This window comes from Rhinopithecus bieti, unplaced genomic scaffold (assembly GCF_001698545.2).
Source record: "Rhinopithecus bieti isolate Rb0 unplaced genomic scaffold, ASM169854v2 scaffold_48197, whole genome shotgun sequence".
Taxonomy (NCBI): domain Eukaryota; kingdom Metazoa; phylum Chordata; class Mammalia; order Primates; family Cercopithecidae; genus Rhinopithecus; species Rhinopithecus bieti.
The window spans coordinates 836,565-855,591 of record NW_016819410.1 but is presented as its reverse complement, the minus strand read 5'-3'; the positions used below and the strand labels follow the sequence as shown (position 1 = coordinate 855,591).

The 19,027-nt window shown below is 40.2% G+C and overlaps 1 protein-coding gene across 3 annotated transcripts in view; it reads left to right on the top strand.

The window, feature by feature from the left end:
- Nucleotides 1-19,027, top strand: part of PAG1 (phosphoprotein membrane anchor with glycosphingolipid microdomains 1) — a 141,692-nt gene that overhangs the window by 27,239 nt on the left and 95,426 nt on the right. The gene's annotated exons all lie outside the window — the stretch shown is intronic.

Sequence of the window (19,027 nt, the reverse complement as noted above, 5' to 3'; positions counted from 1 at the left end):
TGCCACAACTCTTTAAAAATATAAAAGTAATTCTTAGCTTGTGGGCCATGTACCTTAGAGTAGAAGTGCTTATCATCAGTCATGGACATGTATGTTTTAAAAGGCAATGAGAAACTTTTTTCAACGTGGTTATATCAGTTTACTTTCTCACGAGCAGTAAATGAGAGTATCCCAATGCACCTCCTCCACACCATAACCTAACATTATATTTTTTAATTTGCTTGTCTAGTAGATGTGAAATAATATCTTATTATGTGCCTCAATTTGCATTTCTCTGACTGCCAATGAGGTGGAACATCTTTTCCTACAATTATGAACAATTTGTGCTTTCTCTCATGAGAGACATTTGTTTGTATCTTTTGCCTATTTTTTGTTTGGGCTGTTTGTGTTTTTCTTATCAATATGTGGGTATTTTTATATATTCCAGAAACTATTCCACTTCTATATGCTTCAAATATTTTTTCTTTTATGTCCTGTTATTGCATCCTTTTATATACACACACACACACATTTCTTGCCTTCTTCCCTAACAGTGAGAGTAAGAACTACTCATGTTTGCCCTGAACTACTTTAATGTATTCCTGTCTGAAGATGAAAAAATGAACTAGATGACTTCTTTTTACAGTACTCGCAGTAATAAATTCTGATTTAGAGTAAATATTCATTATTAAATAAGGCAAAATTTTATTATGAAATAAACTGGAAAAACAAGCCAGATTAAAAGTGTAACTACTTGCTAGAAGAATTAGAATTGTATATGAAAAAGATCCTAAAGCAAAAGAAAATAATTGACCAAAATGCGTGCTATAATGTTAAGCATTCAAAGACTTCAGATATTGACTGTGTACTTAAGTTTACCTGACTGTATTAGCAATTCAGTTTTGCATATGAAAGACTTACTCTGACCAAACAAAACTCAAATTTATTCAACATTATTTCCAGGTCTCAGACACCTGGAGATGGCATAGCCTTTGCTATACCTCAGCCCTGTAAGGATGTGTCATGTGTCCTTTTTACATAAAGGGAAAATAAATCCTCACAAAGTCCTATATATTCTTCTATTCTTCTCTGTTGGTAAATTTACTTCTGTGGAGATAGGTAGGGTAATGTACTATTTTCTTTCCAAAGCAGATTTCACAGTAGGCCAGTGGGCTGTTTTGGACTTGCATATTGAGTACAGGACGGACTCTTGTTATTCTAGTAATGGGCTTGGTTGATCACAGAACACAATGCACCTTTTCATGATTTTAATGCCTGAGTTATTTAATTTTTTGTGCTACTTGTCACTTCACTGTTTAGTTTTCTTTCTAGGGTGCTTTTTGCTGGGTTGGCTGTGAGTCAAGCTGGTTGATGAAGCTTCATTTTGCTAAATCTCCAGAATTGCTTGTTAATCCTTATTTTACATTTCACTGAGTACTGTACCATGCAGTTTCCTTCTGTTCAGCGAAGGAAGAGAAAATGGCTATATGAAGCAATAACGTGATGAATTTAGAGTCTAGCCCGAGGAATCACCATTTGCTTCTAATTGGTGCGTGGAGCATAAAATCAGAGCCCTGATTTTTCTAAGAACTATTCCAAGTAAAGGCCCAACAACCATTTTAATTCAGAGCTACTCCTAGATTGTTTTAAAGTGCCTTCATCAATTTGAAGGGTATTTTTATTTATACATTTCTTGCCATTTATTGTATCTTATTTGACTCTGATACTTTCTGTCAAATTTCTTAACAGTAACCTTTCATGTTGAACTGTGAAAAAAGAAAATGGACTTCATCTTAATGTATTTCACATAGATTTCCATTTACTTTTCACTGTTTTTGCCACTGTGTACATTTTACTTATAATAAAGGGTTGGTTAAAGGAAAATAGATGTAATTTTTGGAACTTGTCTGCTCTAATATAGTGACTGACACTCATAATGTACAACCAGTTCTCTTAAATCCCATAAAAGCCATTGGGGAGAACATTTTGAGATAATATAAATATAACTTACATAAGACCTATGTAGCCACTTCTTATAGACAGCTTAGGAAAGAAAGAAGCCTTCAAATAATTACCAAAGTAGGAAGAAAACTAAAAACCTCTCGTATTAAGGGTAATAACTGCAAAATGGCACCCACATAGAAAAAGTCCCTTCCTTTCATTTTCTTGAAATATCTTGAAACAAAAAGTTAACATCATTTGGGTACTTTTTGAGAACTTTTAAATATATTATTTTAAAATTGATTTTCTGAAGGGTTCAATATATGATTTTGAAGTTTTTCTTAACGTATTTTGAAAGTATTTTAAATTGATTTTATGTAAACTTTTGCTACTATTGGATGTAGCCTTTTCAGTATAGCAAATCCAATGTCCTTACTTAACGAGCTTTCCAATTTTAACCTCAAAATGAAAGGAAGAATTTGTTCTATTTCCAGGAAGATGGAGTAGACATACTTTTCCCTGTTCTTCCCTCTAAGTACAACTAAAATTCCTAGACATTGTACATAAAACAAACGTAAGAAGATTCTGGAAGGTAGAGGAAAGATGGCAGAATATCTATAGACCTCAAAACCCAGGCAGTACACAATAGTGAGTTACCCTGGCTTTTCTTCTTTTTGCATCGTATTTCCCAGAGCTCATATATTTTTTTTTTTTTTTTTTTTTTTTTTTTTTTTTTTTTGAGATGGAGTCTTGCTTTGTTGCCCAGGCTGGAGTGCAGTCGTGCCATCTTGGCTCACTACAACCTCCTCCTCCCAGGTTCAAGTGATTCTCCTGCCTCAGCCTCCCAAGTAGCTGGGATTACAGGCATGCCCCACCATGCCCGGCTAATTTTTGTATTTTTGGTAGAGATGGGGTTTCACCATGTTGGCCGGGCTGGTCCTGAACTGCTGACCTCAAGTGATCTACCTGCCTCGGCCTCCCAAAGTGCTGGGATTGTAAGTGTGAGCCACCACACCCGACTAAGATCACATATATTCCTGATGAAGAAGGCAGCAAGCAGAAAACACCAACAGGCACATACAAAAGCAAATAAGTAAAAGATGAAAAATCTGTTTTCTGAAACCAGAGGACCAGGACAGGTAGAGCCTAGCAAAATGGAAAAGTTTTAGATAATAACTGTTGTACTCTAGCCAAACCCCACAGAAAAAAAAATGTGGCCTCACCCTACCAGCAAAAGCTGATAGGGAAGCCTAGACTTCCACCCTTGCCAGCTCTAAATTGAGGGCTAAGGTGTCCTGAGTCACCCCAGCCCTCACCACTGGGTAGTGTCACAGAAAACTGAGTCGGGAGCCAAGGCTTTCATTTCTGCTGCGTAGTAACAAAAGCCTCCACCCCAACCCCATGTAAGTAGAAACCACATGCGGAACCTGGGTTTCTTCTCTCCCCAATTCTTGACGGTAATAAGGAGCCCTTTTCCTCTCCGACTGTGGTGGTGTCAGTGGACATCATGTGGGAACCAGAAACACTGCTTCTCCCAGCCAGGAAGTATTGTTGGAGGCCCGATGGAGAGCCAGAACTCCCACCCCTACCTAGCAGTAAGAATGCATCAGCCTCAGGTATCAGGGGAGGTATAGTAGGGAACCTGATTCTACCCTAGTCATCAGGATAACCAGCAATAATAACACAGTCTCCCCATTCCCTTGTTGGAGTGGTAACAGAGGAAAGCAGCTAAAATAGAAAGTTTAAGTACGATCCAGAGTCTCATAACATAATAGCCAAAATGTTTCAATGAAAAAAATCACTTGTTATACCAAAAACCAGAAAGATCTCACAATGAATGAAGAGAAAAAAAAGGCAGTCAACAGAGGCCAGCACCAAAATGACAGGGATGTTAGACTTGTCTACTAAGGATTTTAAAACAGCCATCATAAAAATGCATCATTGAGGAATTCTGAACATGCTGGATGCAAATGAAAAAAATAGAAACTTCAGGAACTAAATATGAAATATAATGAAGAACCTAGTGAGCATCTTAGAACGGAAAAATACAGTAACCAAAATAAAAATCTCAGTGCATGGGCTGGACAACAGAATGCAGGGGTCAGGGGAAAGAATCAGTAAAGAGAGAACCATCAAAATTATTCTGTCTCAACACTAGAGAGAAAATAGAATATAGAGCCTCAAGGACCTGTGGAACTACACTTGACACCTACCTCTTGTGTCATTAGATTCCCTTAAGAAGCATAGGAAGAGGGAGGGGCTGGAAAAGTACTTGAGAAATCATAGCTGAAGACTTACCACATTTAACAAAAGACTGAAACCTACAGATAAAAGGAGATGAGCGCAGTAGGCCGAATAATGGCTCCCCCACCAATGATGTTCACGTCTTGATCGCCAGAACCAGTGAACCAGGTTCTTTTTTTATTTTTATATTTTAATGTGGTAAAAGGGATTTTGCAGAGGTAAGTAATTTCAGGATTTTTTTTTTTTTTTCTTTGTGAGACAGAGTCTCACTCTGTTGCCCAGGCTGGAGCACAATGGCACAGTCTCGGCTCACTGCAACTTCTGCCTGCTGAGTTCAAGTAATTCTTGTGCCTCAGCCTCCCGAGTAGCTGGGACTACAGGCATGTGCCATCATGCCCGGTTGATTTTTGTATTTTTAGTAGAGATGGGGTTCCGCTGTGTTGGCCAGGCTGGTCTTGAACTCCTGACCTCAGGTGATCTGCCTACCTCGGCCTCCCAAAGTGCTGGGATTACAGGTGTGAGCCACTGCACCCAGCCAAGGATTTTGAGATACAGCAGTTGCACTCCTCAGCATTCAATCCCAGAGAAATAAAGATACATTCTCACAAAAACCTGTGTATTAATGCTTATAGCAACCTTATTTGTAATAGTCAAAACTGAAAATAACTCAAATGTCCTTTAATGGATGAGTGACTAAACAAACCAGTACATCCGTATCATGGAATACTACTCCAATACAATAAAACAGAGGAGCTACTGATACATGCAACAGCTAGTGTGAATCTCTAGAGAGCCATGCTGTGTGAGTAAGGCCAGTCCCAAATGGCTACATGTAACATGACTCCATTTATATAACATTCTTTAAATGATAAAATCGTACAGATAGAGATGAGATTCGTGATTGCTAGGAGTTAAGGATGTGGTAGGGGCAGGAGGGAAGTGGGTGGGCCTGCAGAACGGCAACATGAGTAATACTTGGTGATGGAAGTGTTCTATATCTTTCCTCTATCAATGTGTATACCTTAGTTGTAATATTGTACTATATTTCAAGTGTTTCAAGAAGTTACCAGTGAGGGAAACTGAGCAGTGGGTTCGTGAGATCTCTCTTTATTATAAGTAATGGCTTGTGAATCTATAACTAAAATTTTAAAATTTAATTTAAAACTAAAATAACTTTTAAAATTTCTTGTAACTACATCAATTTGAAAACACAATGCTATATCATATATAAAGAACTTTGCATATCCAAGTTCAGAAAGATGTTAGTACAAAGTTGCCTCTTCTGAAGTCTGGTTTTGTGTCTTTTTTTTATTTGCTTGGGGATTGGGAAGGAAGGTAAGGGATTCTGTTTTATCAATCATATATGTTAAAAATAGATAATATTTGTTAACTCCTAAACACCCTGTGAGGTCAGCATTATTGTAAAGAAAAACACACTGAGACACAGGGAGGTGGAATGATTTGCCCTGATGAGTAGTGAGGCCACATTTGGACTCGACAGTCTGGTCCCAAAGTCTGCATCCTTTCTTAGTGACTATACTCTTTGGCCTATCTGCATAGACTGTTAGTATCCAAGTATCTTTCCGCAGTAGGACACTCACCTCAGAAAGTTTAAGCATTTTTTCCTAGGTCACAGAGTCATAGCTGTGGGACTGAAAGTCAAGACATTTCCTATCAAAATCCCATCCTACTCACACCTGGGAGAAACCATATTCCAAATGGCCCTCAGACCTGATCCTCAAGCATATTTTGTCTGCCCACTTAGTGCTGGGCAGTAGATTATTCACATTAGCCGTATATATTTAAACATTGTGAGATATATAAAAATCCAGGCTTCTAGCTTCTCAGGAAAAATAAGAAAATCTGCCAACACTGGGTTTACATTCTGAATTCTCCCAAAGGAGTTAGATATAGGATGTTTAGGGACTGCCTCTTTAATTGAGGTTGTTTGCCTCTGTCCTTACCACTCCTTACCCAGAGACCACAGCCAACCATCAGCTGGTTTTTATTGTGCAACACTGTTGTTTTTCTTAGAGTAGAGGAAATGCCTCTGCCCACCTCACACCAAATCATGGCTTTTACGTTTTACCTTTTATCTTGGCAATTTGGGTGGTTGTATTCTTCCTGATTATAAACTACTTAAAGTTATATTTCTGAAAATCTCCATTATTAGTGGATTTGCAAGACTCCCATAGAATTGAAGGTGCTGAAATCACTAGTCCATTGATGAAGACTAGTCACTAAAACAAAATAGGCATACAGGAAATAGAATATGTCTCCTTCAATATTTCTTAAATTAGAAATTATGAGTATTGCACAGTCACTCTGTTTATCGCTACAATTGCTTTAACATTCCTTTCTAGAGACTTTCTAGTAGTTTATCTGGAGATTCAATGAGGTGCTTATAAATTGATTTTGTGCCAGGTGCAGTGGCTCATGCCTATAATCCCAGCACTTTGGGAGGCCTTGACGGGAAGATCACTTGAGCCCAGGAGTTTGAGACCAGCCTGGGCAAGATGGCAAAACTCAACCTCTACAGAAAATTTTAAAAATTATCTGGGCATGGTGGTATGTGCCTATAGTCCCAGCTACTTGGGAGGCTGAGGTGGGAGAATCACTTGAACCTGGGAGGTTGAGGCTACAGTGAGCCATGGTCGTGCCACTGTACTCCAGCCTGAGCAACAGAGCGAGACCCTGTCTCAAAATAAATAAATAAATAAATAAATAAATAAATAAATAAATAAATAAATAATTAAATGAAATATATTGATTTTGCTTCATGGCATGTGATATGCATAATAATAATACATATTTCTTCTCTGTCTGGCTTTCTACTGAAGTTTTTTTGGTTCTACAGTTCAAGGCCCCTCCACCCCATTGGCCTTTCTCTTAAGGGGCCCAACTCTGAGTGTCTCTCCTGAGTCTCATATGCTCAGTCTGAAATAGCTGACCAAGTAGGAAATGGAAGTAAAGAATTTCGCAGAAGGGGAATTTGCCATGAAGGAAGGGTTAATAAGCTATTCCTGTTGATAGCCTTTGTAGTGCCTAGCACATTCTCGTTACAGAGTAGACGCCCAGAAGTGAAATTATTATGTTTGACATTGAACTCCTAAGTAATTCATATTGTTTGAGGATAATAGTCCTGCAAATTATATTACAGTCAGAAGTGTTTTTGGTTTCTTCTTTCCAATCGAGGAGTAGATGACTGGAGGCTGCCTTGTTTGCATGAGTGGTGTTGGGATGACCTACCAGGCTGGGCATGTGATTCCTGAAGAAGTGGCTACTTGTTGGCTCCCATATTAATGCAGAAATTAGTGTTTGAACTGATAGGAAGCAAGAAGGGGGAATCAAGGTATGGAGAGGCTGCTTGGGATGGAATCTGTAGACTCTTCCTGTCCGACTTCTGGTTGCTAATCTATGTTATCATTACTGGAAGGGGAGGCCTGCGAAGGTTGAGTCCTGGCTAGGATTTCACCAGACCAGGAGATCAGTGACTTCTTAGCTTATAATTCCACTGTAGGTGGAACTCTAGCATTTGCAGGCAAAATGGAAGATAAGGAAGTGGGTGAAGGGGTGAAACATGAAATAAATATTGAATAAAGCACCTGTACTCTGGAACCAGACCGTGGGTTTTTAGTTTCTGCCTCACTCTGCCATACTACTGTGTAACCTTGAGCAAATAAGTGATCTTTGAATGCTTCAGTTTCCTCGTGTGTGAAATGGGAATAATAATAGTGTTTCCCTCATAGTGTAAATAGCCAGTAAGTAGGAGCATCTCTGCACTGGACAATTTTTTTTTTTTTTGGTCAATTGCTCTTTTTATTCTGTACCTACAATGTCATCTAAATAGCCTGTCCCTTAGTGTATGGAGTCAGGAGCCTAAGAAGAAATTTCGAGAAAATAAGAAAGGATAAAGGAATAATAAGCAAGGATAAAGGATTGACTGCGTTTGAGATCCTTGTCAATGTGTGTTTTCTCCAAAGAAAACGTATCTGTTTTCCAAAGAAACCTAGGCATGTCTCTTTGGAGAACCTGTTTCCAACCTTAGATGGTTTTTCAGATTCAGTCTGTGTGCTAAACCCAAATCTTCTCATTTCCAAAGTATATCTGTTTATGACTTATAATATGTTAGGAAGGTATTTTGCCCTGGTGAAGAAGGCCTTAGTTCTTATCCCTACTTAACTAAGGGATGAAGAAAAACCTTCAAATTACAATGAAATGGATTGACCTCAATTCTTTTTAGATATTTGTCTACAAAATGTCTTTAGTAGTAGGTTTTAATACTTTTGCAGCTGATTTTATTAAACAGATTAAAAGTTTAAGCCCACTTAATAAATAAGTATATGAAAAGTCACATACAACTAAGTACTTCAAACCCAGAAACTCTGGCACTGAAGGAGATAAACTAGCAGACACCTTCTATGTCCTTTCCTACTTGTGTACCTCAAGACATTTGCTGAGTACATTTATAACAATGACCATGTCAGAAGTAATACATGGATTTTTATTGATCCATTTCATTTACGTGGGTTTGATCCCAAATGATGGGATGATGTTGTCTTATGAAGGCCATGCCTTGAGGGAGAGGAGAGTGGCTTTTAAGTAAGCCTGTCACCTTCTCACTCTCTTTGATAGGGTGGTCTCTCCCAGGGTTTATTTAGGAAGTGATGGAACACAGGTCAGTCTGTCCTTGTCTCTAACCAATCTGAACATTTCGCTTTCAGCAAAATTTTCATATTATTTTCAAACCATTACTCCACATCTTGTGTTATTGATTTGGTTAATCTCTGCTGTTTTTAAGGCATATCTTCTTCAAGACAGCATTTTTCTTTTATATCCAACAAATTCCTTTCAGATTTCTAAATGTTAAAAAAAAAACCAAAAAACTTAGTTGTGGACAAAAGTACAGCCAATCTCTTTATACCTGAAGAAATTAATGTTTTTTCCATAAAAGTTATCATATGTTAAGAGGGTGACAATTAGTATTCAAATGTGAGTGAGGAAAAGAAAAAAGACTGAAGCAAACAAATATTACCATTATTGCAGTGTTCCCTGCAATCTGTGGGTTGTTATTTATTTACAGCTTTGTTCCCATAGGCCCACAGAAGAGAAATGCAAGGAAGAGCACTCCTCAAGGAGAAGAAGCTGTAGAAGGTTGGAATAGAGAGCAACAAATCCCAGGTCAGGGTATGGAAGGGCTTACAAATCATTTAGCCTGTCTGGGTCCCAAACTTTCTCAACTGTAAAGTGAAGCAGTTGAACTTGATGGTTCTCTAGTTGGTGCCTCTTAGACTTTAATGTACATCCTGTTAAATGTGCAGATTCTGACTCAGTAGGTCTGGAGTGAGGTCCAGGGTTTGCCTTTCTAATGAGTTCCTGGGTGGTGCCAATGCTGCTGGTCTACAGATCACATACTGTTTAGCAAGCTCTGCACGGTTTCTAAACTCAAGCTTCCATTAACTGTACGATTCTATGAACGTGAAGTCGGCTGACATTTTAGAAAAGACAGGAAGGTTTCATGAAACATGCTTACCATGGTGTTAACCATTCTCATTCTTCATAATCATCTTCATCAAAAACTCTTTAAGTGCCTAATTATGCATAACAGCTTCCCATGCTTTACAAAAGAACTAAGTAGATTTGGTCTTTGCCTTATCAGACTTGACAACCTAAGACAGAGAAATATATATAGAGATAATAATAAATATTGAGGCAGTAATAAATATTGAATAATAAATGTTCACCCAGATATAGAACACAATAAAATTTTAAAAGTATGTACTTAGCGATGGGCCCTAGGATATTTATTTCTTTTTTTTTTTTTTTTTTTTGAGCGAGTTCGCTCTGCGCCCGGTGCTGGAGTGCAGTGCCGATCTCAGCTCACTGCAAGCTCGCTCCCGGGTTCCAAGCTTCTCCTGCCCTCAGCCCGAGTAGGCTTGGGATACGGCCGCCCGCCACTCGCGCCTAGTTTTTTTTTTTTTTTTTTTTTTTGGTATTTTTTTTTAGTAGAGACGGGGTTTCACCATGTTAGCCAGGTCTCGATCTGCTGACCTCGTGATCCGCCCGTCTCGGCCTCCCAAAGTGCTGGGATTACAGGCTTGAGCCACCGCGCCCGGCCAGGATATTTATTTTCTTACAGCTTGTCTTCCTTTCAAAATCTGAGGAACCAAAGAAGTTGCCCTATAATTTTTACATAAAAGCAAGAGATTTCTCTCTCTATTTTGCAGATGGGGGCTGGAAATGGGAAGATCAGTTTCTCAGGCTACTTTTAATGTTGTTGTTTGCTCTGTTTTGGCCTCACTGACTTAAAAAGAAACATTTTATTAGCCCTGAATGCCTAACCCTGATTACCATATGCAGATGCCTTGGCCAGACTTTGTGCTTCTCAGCACTGTGTGTGTATACAGGCTTATTAAATTAACCTCAGCTCCTCCTACCCAAGAACCGCAGGCCCATCTAGTCACCCTCACACCATCCTTGGGAAGCAAAGGAGGCAGAACTGGACATTGTTCTCTCTGAATCATGGGCTGTTAGGTGATGCTGAGAAGGAAACTGGTGTGTCCAAAGCCTTGTGATAATTCACATGGGAAGCTTTGGATTTGGTTCTGTTTCTTCTGTACGCATTTGCATTTGCTGAACTGACCTGAGGACTTGATCTGCCTTGGTGTGGGAAAGGATCAGATAAGAGGTCATTGCTGGCATTTTCTCCTGACAGCAAGACAGGTTCTGTTCCTGGAGGCCAGGTCACCAACCAACAGAGATTGTGTTCAGGTACCCATGGTAATGAGCCAGTTTGTTATAACTGTACCACAGGTTAGCAGAGTGATGCCAAGATGGCTCATTTCATTGATTGTTGTAGCTTAGCAAGAGCTACAAGAATTATCACAGATCTAGAAAATGGTCACATCTAAGCAAGGGTCTCTGTATCAAATACTTACCAATAGTAAGATTAGAGACCCTTGTTTACACCTTCTTAACTCAAGTAGGCACTTATAATATTTAGTAATGACTATGTGTATGCTCAGAGATGCGGGAATGCGGAGGAAGCTGTGTGTGCCACACTCTTGGGCTTTAGCTGTGTGTTATCCTGTGTATATACGTGAGGAGCCACTGTGGAATCAGGTGCACTTGGGTTTGAAACTTGGCCCACCACTCACTGGCTGTGTCATTTCACATTTCTAGGCCTCAGTTTCCCCATCTGTAGGACCAGCATAACAATAGTATGAATCCCATAGAATTCTTGTGAGCATTAAATAAGATGAGGATGTATAGCATGGTGTCTGCAAATAGTACTTGATGATTATTAGTAATTGTAGTAAAACTCATACATGACAGCATCTGAAATCATTTGTCTTGAAAGAAGCTAAAGATTCTAAATTATTTTACATACAAGTGTTTATACAGGAGGTTGCGTCTGGGTTCATGAAAATGTCACGCTCTTTTTATTAGGAGTAAAGATTGTAAGGAGGCAAAGCCTCCATTAGCTAGACTCAACCTCTTCTTTCACTCTAATGCTATATACAACTGTTTTCTCTTTTTTATCAAATTATAAAGAGGCAAGTCAGTCTACTCATACTAGAAGATACAAAACCCTGAATAATTATTATAGCAGGAAGCTAAACTTCTAAAAAGCCACAAATGGCAATACTATGCATTTTGCATTAGTGTCTTGGAATAGATCTATATGGGCACATGGAATTACACAGGCTGAATTGAGGACACTAAGTATCTGGTTGCCTTCTCACAGGCAAACTAGAGTGGAGATGGGTACCTGGTTGCAGGAAGTGAGGAGGTGCTCTTTTGCCTACAGACAGGGAGGGAAAGCTAACCAACATTTGGAGGAGCAGCGTTCTTTGAGAAATTGAATTTTAAGCCTGAAAACCATATCATAAGACTGCAAGGCCTGGCAGAACAAGAGCATCAGGCAGCTGGATGGAAACCCGAGAAACCAAAATGAGCAATTTAAAGTGGAGCTGTTTGAAGGGGAAACAGAGCCCCAGGGAATTTCCTAACCTCAGAATGCTATTCACTAGCCCTTTTTTATAGGGTGTCTGTGGCTTCTGGTTGCCTGCAAATTGAGCCAGCATGGTGCAGATGTGACAGTGGTTTAAGGCTGTTTTTCCCCGAATTTAGTGTGAATCACCTGGGGATCTTATTAGAATGCAGAGTCTGACTCAGTAGATCTGAGGTAGGATCTGAGATTCTGCCATTTTTAACAAGTCCCCAGATATTGCAGAAGCTGCTGGTCCTGGGGCCATACTTTAAGTAGCAAGTGTCTAATCCACTCTCTCCCCAACCATTCCATCCTCTGATCACCACCTTCTGTCTCCTATCCTCTATACCTTAACTCCAACCATTCGTGGCCCACCAGTACTCACCATCCAGTGATCCTACTAATTTTCATTGTCTGTCACCCCTCCAGTTCTCCTTTCCTAGTTATCTAGCTTAGATTCCATGATCTCGTATTATAATTATTCTTTTGCATCCACCCTCAGGTTCTTTGCTGCTCCCTCTTTCGTCGTGATCCTCACTGGCAAAACCCTGACCCTGCGTAACACAGCTTTCTCCCCATGCCACATCTTCACCTACACTGGTGAGTGCGGCTGAAGGAGCACACATCACTGTGCTCACAGGTTCCACTTTCATCTCAGTGGGTCCCTGTGCCGCTATTCTGTTTACTCTTCCCCTTTTCTGGATCATCTTCTTGTGCCCTCTTCTCAAACCTCAAATACCTCCCTCTCCATCCTCATTCTCAGCTAATAATCTTGCTACCTTTCCTGGATCACATGTCTGCACGTGTGCCCACACCTGGCCGGTGCTCCCCTGCAGTGGGCATGGAAGCACCAGGCGTGCTGTAGCTCTCTGAGGGGTGCCCAAGGTGGCACATGGAGGGGCCAGTGGAACCAGCCCTCTCTGACCTGCCTCACCCCAACCTTCAGGTCTGTGCTCAACCAACATTTTCTCAGTGATGCCTTTCCTGACTCCCCAACTCAAAGCAGTGCCCACTCCCCAGGCAGTTGCTAACCCCATAGCGCCTCTGTGGTTTTCTTCAGTGATTATCACAGCTGTTCTGCTAGATGGTGGGTTTGTTTCCCACCTCCACTAGAAAGATCCATGAGGACAGGGAATTTTGTCTTGGTCAATATAGAAACCCCCACCTAGAATAGTGGCTGACACATGGACATTCTCCTTAAAGAAAGTATTTGGATAGATACTAGCATGGGAGATGTGATTGTGTTTGGACAGAATCAGAAAAAGCCAACTAGGAAGAACTGCATGTCCACACATGTTTTTAAAAAGCCACTCCCGGTCTTTTGAGTAGACAAGGCTAAGGAAGATCCCTGTTCAAGGATGCTTTTGGACCTGAATGTGCTGAATTTACTAGAGATTGTTGAGCCCACCAGGCCCTTTGGGGATCAGGAGGGGAAAGGACCAACGTCAAATTCCGTCTGAGAATCCTGTCCCTTGTCTCATTTGATGCTCTCAGAGAGGTTGGTAGTGTAAGTTAGGATGTAACCACCCAACACTGCTCTGCACTCCACAGCATTGTCATCCTCACTTAGGACACTAGCAGAGCTGTAACCAGTTCCATTTTACAAATCTGCAGGCTAAATATGGCTAATTCTCTGTGGTTTGAGGAAAAGAGATATATCATGGTTATGCCTAGGACCCCATGTGGGCCAATCATGATGAAAACAACCACAGGACAAGTTGGCAGTGGAAATGTCCTAAGATGTCACAGAATGAAGTTGATTGTCATGAAAATGTGTTGTGCTGCCAATCCTATTCAACATAGTGTTGGAAGTGCTGGCCAGGACAATCAGGCAGGAGAAAGAAATAAAGGGTATTCAGTTAGGAAAAGAGAAAGTCAAATTGTCCCTGTTTGCAGATGACATGACTGTATATTTAGAAAACCCCATCATCTCAGCCCCAAATCCCCTTAAGCTGATAAGCAACTTCAGCAAAGTCTCAGGATACAAAATCAATGTGCAAAATCACAGGCATTCCTATACACCAATAACAGACAAACAGAGAGCCAAATCATGAGTGAACTCCCATTCACAATTGCTTCAAAGAGAATAAAATACTTAGGAATCCAACTTACAAGGGATGTGAAGGACCTCTTCAAGGAGAACTACAAACCACTGCTCAGTGAAATAAAAGAGGACACAACAAATGGAAGAACATACCATGCTCATGGATAGGAAGAATCAATATCGTGAAAATGGCCATACTGCCCAAGGTTATTTATAGATTCAGTGCCATCCCTGTCAAGCTACAAATGACTTTTTTCACAGAATTGGAAAAAACTACTTTAAAGTTCATATGAAACCAAAAAAGACCCCGCATTGCCAAAACAATCCTAAGCTGAAAAAACAAAGCTGGAGGCATCATGCAGCCTGACTTCAAACTATGCTACAAGGCTACACCAAAACAGCGTGGTACTGGTATCAAAACAGAGATATAGACCAATGGAACAGAACAGAGCCCTCAGAATTAATACCACACATCTACAGCCATCTGATCTTTGACAAACCTGACAAAAACAAGAAACAGGGAAAGGATTCCCTATTTAATAAATAGTGCTGGGAAAACTGGCTAGTCATATGAAGTAAGCTGAAACTGGATCCCTTCCTTACACCTTATACAAAAATTAATTCAAGATGGATTAGAGACTTAAATGTTAGACCTAAAACCATAAAAACCCTAGAAGAAAACCTAGGCAATACCATTCAGAACATAGGCATGGGCAAGGACATCATGTCTAAAACACCAAAAGCAATGGCAACAAAAGCCGAAATTGACAAATGGGATCTAATTAAACTAAAGAGCTTCTGCACTGCAAAAAAAAAAAAACACTACCATCAGAGTGAACAGGCAATCTACAGAATGGGAGAAAATTTTTGCAATCTACCCATCTGACAAAGGGCTAATATCCAGAAACTACATAGAACTTTAATAAATTTACAAGGAAAAAATCAAACAACCCCATCAAAACGTGGGCAAAGGATATGAACAGGCACTTCTCAAAAGAAGACATTTATGCAGCCAACAGATGCATGAAAAAATGCTCATCATCACTGGCCATCAGAGAAATGCAAATCAAAACCACAATGAGATACCATCTCACACCAGTTAGAATGGCAGTCATTAAAAAGTCAGGAAACAACAGGTCCTGGAGAGGATATGAAGAAACAGGAACACTTTTACATTGTTGGTGGGACTGTAAACTAGTTCAGCCATTGTGGAAGAGTGCGTGACGATTCCTCGGGGTCTAGAACTAGAAATACCATTTGACCCAGCCATCCCACTACTGGGTATATACCCAAAGGATTATAAATCATGCTGCTATAAAGACACATGCACACGTATGTTTATTGTGGCACTATTCACAATAGCAAAGACTTGGAACCAACCCAGATGTCCATCAATGATAGACTGGATTAAGAAAATGTGGCACATATACACCATGGAATACTATGCAGCCATAAAAAAGGATGACTTCATGTCCTTTGTAGGTACGTGGATGAAGCTGGAAACCATCATTCTGAGCAAACTGTCACGAGGACAGGAAACCAAACACCACATGTTTTCATTCATAGGTGGGAATTGAACAATGAGTACACTTGGACACAGGATGGGGAACATCACACACCAGGGCCTGTCGTGGGGTGGGGGAATGGGGGAGGGATAACATTAGGAGATATACCTGATGTAAATGATGAGTTAATGGGTGCAGCACACCAACATGGCACATGTTGTATACATATGTTGTATACATATGTAACAAACCTGCACTTTGTGCACATGTACCCTAGAACTTAAAGTATAATAATAAAAGAAAGAAAGAAAGAGAGAGAGAGAGAGAGAAAGAGAGAAAGAAAGGAAGGAAGGAAGGAAGGAAGGAAGGAAGGAAGGAAGGAAGGAAGGAAGGAAGGAAGAAAATGTGCTGATCATTCTCAAGGAGTCAGGTGTTCAGTCTACTGAAAGTGAAGGAAAGGCGTATCTAGCAATACTTTTTATTTTAGTGAAGAGTTCTGCTTTTAATAACATTGTCAGCATGCACTAAATCATTGCTTCTCAAGGTTTAGAGCTGCTGTGATGCAGAGAAAAGCACAGGGTGTTTTGTGCGTATTGAATAAGATAACTGACCTCATGCAGGGCCGAGAATACAACAGATGCTTTTTACATACACCCATTCCCTCATCTATGCCTTTTCCAGTGGTCCCCATCCACACTGCTGTTTTTCTGCATGATATGAAAGTTAAGATATAAATATGAGAGTATGTGAGTGTGTGTTTGTGTTTAAGAGATACTGTAGCTCTGTCGCCCAGGCTGGAGTGTAGTGTTACAACATAGCTCACTGCAGCCTCCAAATCCTGGGGTCAAGCAATCCTGCCACTTCAGTCTCCTCAGGAGCTGGCATTATAGGTGTGAGCCACTATGCTCAAATTACTGTGTTTTAATAAGTCATCATTCATTTTAGACCAGTGATTTTCAACTTGGGAATATTTTGCTCCTAAGGGGACATTTGTTGAAGTCTGGAGACATTTTTGTTTATTACAGCTCAGGGCAGGAAATGCTAGCCCTTCAAAACAAAGAATTCTCCAGCCCCAAATGTCAGCAAGGGCAAGGTTGAAAGTCCTGTTTTAGAGCATGTACTTTACATTGGTGTTTATAGTTATTTCCTCATTGGACTCTAAATAAAGGAAGGAGTGGATTGAGAAGGATGTGACCAGCTGAGGACACAGTGGAACAGGAGGTTGGAACAAGTTGGAGGACCCAGCTATCAGGTGCCAGGATTCACCCACTCTTTACAAGCACACCACAGTTTCCAGCTTAAAAACAAGTGCTTTCAGAAAAATGAATGGTTCTACCAAAAGACACATACACTTGTATGCTCATTGAGGCACTATTCACAATAGCAAAAACGTGGAATCAGCCTAGGTGCTCATCAACTTGAGTGAACTGGATAAAGAAAATGTGGTACATATACATCATGGAGTATTAGGCAGCCATAAAAAATAACTAAATTATGTCTTTTATGGCAACATGAATGTAGCTGGAGTCCATAATCCTAAAGGAATTAACACAGTAACAGACAACCAAATACCACATGTTTGCACTTAGAAGTGGGAGCTGAACACTGGGTACTCATGGATCCAAAGATGTCAACAATATACACTGGGGGTGACTGGAAGGGAGACGAAGAAAGGGGAGTAAAGGTTGAAAACCTACCTAGTGGGTACTACGATCACTACCTGGGTGACAGGATCATTCAGACCTCAAATCTCACACACAATATACTTATGTAACAAACCTGCAGATGTGCTCCCTGCGTCTAAAATAAAAGTTGAAATTATTTCTTTTTAAAAAAAAAAAAGTGCTTTATTAGATATACTCACTAGCAAAACCCCAACCCTGTATAACCCAGCTCTCTCCCCATGCCATGTCTTCACCTACACTGGTGAGTGTGGCTGAAGGAGCACACATCAGTGGGTCCCTGTGCCACTAGTCTATTCACTCTTCTATATTGGTTGGTTAGCCTCTAAAACAGACAGGGTGGCAGAGGCATGGAGGACTCAGGAGGGCAGTGAGGATGATGAGATGACACTGGAAAGGCTGGGCACTGTGACAGGGAGATTGTCACAATGCCAGGGGCTTGGGTTTTATCACAAGGGATGTGGAGAACAAGCATGGATGGGGCCCTCCAGGGCCAAACTATTCTGCTCTTTTCTGTACTGTAATCACAACCTGTTGATACTCCTCTTATCCCTGTGTCTCTCTGTATTGTGCTACTTACTTGTAACTTGGGGTCCTGAACTGGGCCTTATTATCTTTGCCTTTGTGTACCCCTTCTATATAGCACAGAGATTTATCAGCGAGTGTTTATTAAACAGATTTGGCAGTGTTTTAGACACCACTAGCAGCCTCTCAAAATAATTGTGTCTCCACTTTTGAACATTTGGGTACTATTTGGGTACTATTCCCAAATACTTGTTTCCAATGCAGTTGTTTAGAGCTTGAAATGCATCCTCCTGGTTTTATAAATGATAGGTTTTCAGACTGGTGAGGAAATGTCCCAGCACCCACAGTGTTGCTGAGCCATAGTGCTTAGTAGCTCAGGATGGGGGATTTCCCAGCAAAAGGCCAAGAGAAGAGAGTGCCCATTGCCTTTCTTTGTTGCATGTGGACTCGGCAAATGTGTTCTTTACCATTCTACCACTCTTGGCATGGAACCTCCTCTCGCCTTCTGCTGCACTTTTCTCTTTTCTCATATTCAAGTGGCTTTTAGACTACATGGGTTAAGAGTCTGGGGGTTCCTGTCTTGCTGGACACTGTGAAGTCTGAGACTGGAGCTCATGGAGGAATTACCACCTTGCTTGTTGTCAGCTTGACTATTTGGTCTTTCAAATGTTGTTTTGCTTTTCATTTCTTCTAAGCAATAGCTTTCTTTTCTCTTTTAAACTTTACCAAAAAAGAACAGAGGGGAGAGGAGGCACTGGTTTCCCTCAGTGGATATTTCTCTAGAGAAAATTCAGTCTTGTTATTAGGTTCATTCTTTAACTACCCATGCTTTTTACTTCCACTTAGCATATTTTCAGATGTCTACTTAGATACACAGTTCTACAAAAACAGAATTTTCGATTTGAGATTACATTCCTCAAACTCAAATCACACTTATTCTTGGAGAAGTGATCTTTATAAGTGATAGTTTTATTTTAAGCATAAGAAGCCATGTTAACAAAATACAACATATTTCAAGATGAAGACATTAAATAATATAGCTAAATATAACAATGATCACATGTCTGCATACAATTTGGTTTCACCTTTTTTTTTTTTTTTTTTTTTTTTTTTT